Here is a 1,091-nt window from a genome sequence, read left to right as displayed (position 1 = left end):
TGTATGTATTTATACATACATATATGCACACATATATGCATGTATGTATTTATACATGTATATATACACACATATATGCATGTATGTATGTATTAATATATACATACACACATATATATGCATTCATGTATGTATTTATACATATATACACACAAATATGTATGTATTAATACATACATATATATACACACATATATGTATGTATTTATACATATACACACACATATATATGTAGTATTTATACATACATATACACACATATATCTGTAGTATTTATACATACATATACACACACATATATATGTAGTATTTATACATACATATACACACAAATATATATGTATGTATTTATACGTACATATACATACACACATATGTATGTATTTATACATAAATACACACACATATATATGTATTTATACATAAATACACACATATATGTATGTATTTATACATAAATACACACACATATGTATGTATTTATACATAAATACACACACATATGTATGTATTTATACATAAATACACACACATATGTATGTATTTATACATAAATACACACACATATGTATGTATTTATGCATAAATACACACACATACATATAAATATATATATATATATATATATATATATATATATATTTATATGTATGGTATAATCGGGTTGACACACCGGTTCTCGTCAGATCACCGAAGTTAAGAAACTTTGAGCCTGGTTAGTATCAGATGGGTGACCATTTGGGAATTCTAGGCGCTGTATATGCTCTTAACTTATCTCACCATTTGCTTCCCATCGTCCTGTACATACATTTCACTTGCAATTTGAATTTAACAATGTCGACTCAGGAGAGGTACGGTTGTAGTTGCGCACTTCCTGCCACAAAAATTTCAGGTGCAGGTTCTACGTGTGTATCCATAGTCTGTCAAATACTGAAGAAGCCTCTCTCTCTCTCTCTCTCTCTATATATATATATATATATATATATATATATATATATGCACACACACACACTATATATATATATATATATTATATATGCATGTATGTATTTATAGAGAGAGATATAGATAAAGAGAGATTGATAGAGGGA

At 26.8% G+C, this 1,091-nt stretch overlaps 1 pseudogene; it reads left to right on the top strand.

Moving 5' to 3' along the window:
* Positions 1-646: 646 nt before the first annotated feature.
* Positions 647-763, top strand: LOC145292405 (5S ribosomal RNA; annotated as a pseudogene).
* The last annotated feature ends 328 nt before the right edge of the window (positions 764-1,091 follow it).

Source organism: Euprymna scolopes, chromosome 13 (genome assembly GCF_053919585.1).
Source record: "Euprymna scolopes isolate OS-2025 chromosome 13, ASM5391958v1, whole genome shotgun sequence".
NCBI lineage: Eukaryota > Metazoa > Mollusca > Cephalopoda > Sepiida > Sepiolidae > Euprymna > Euprymna scolopes.
This window is presented reverse-complemented; position numbering and strand designations above follow the sequence as displayed.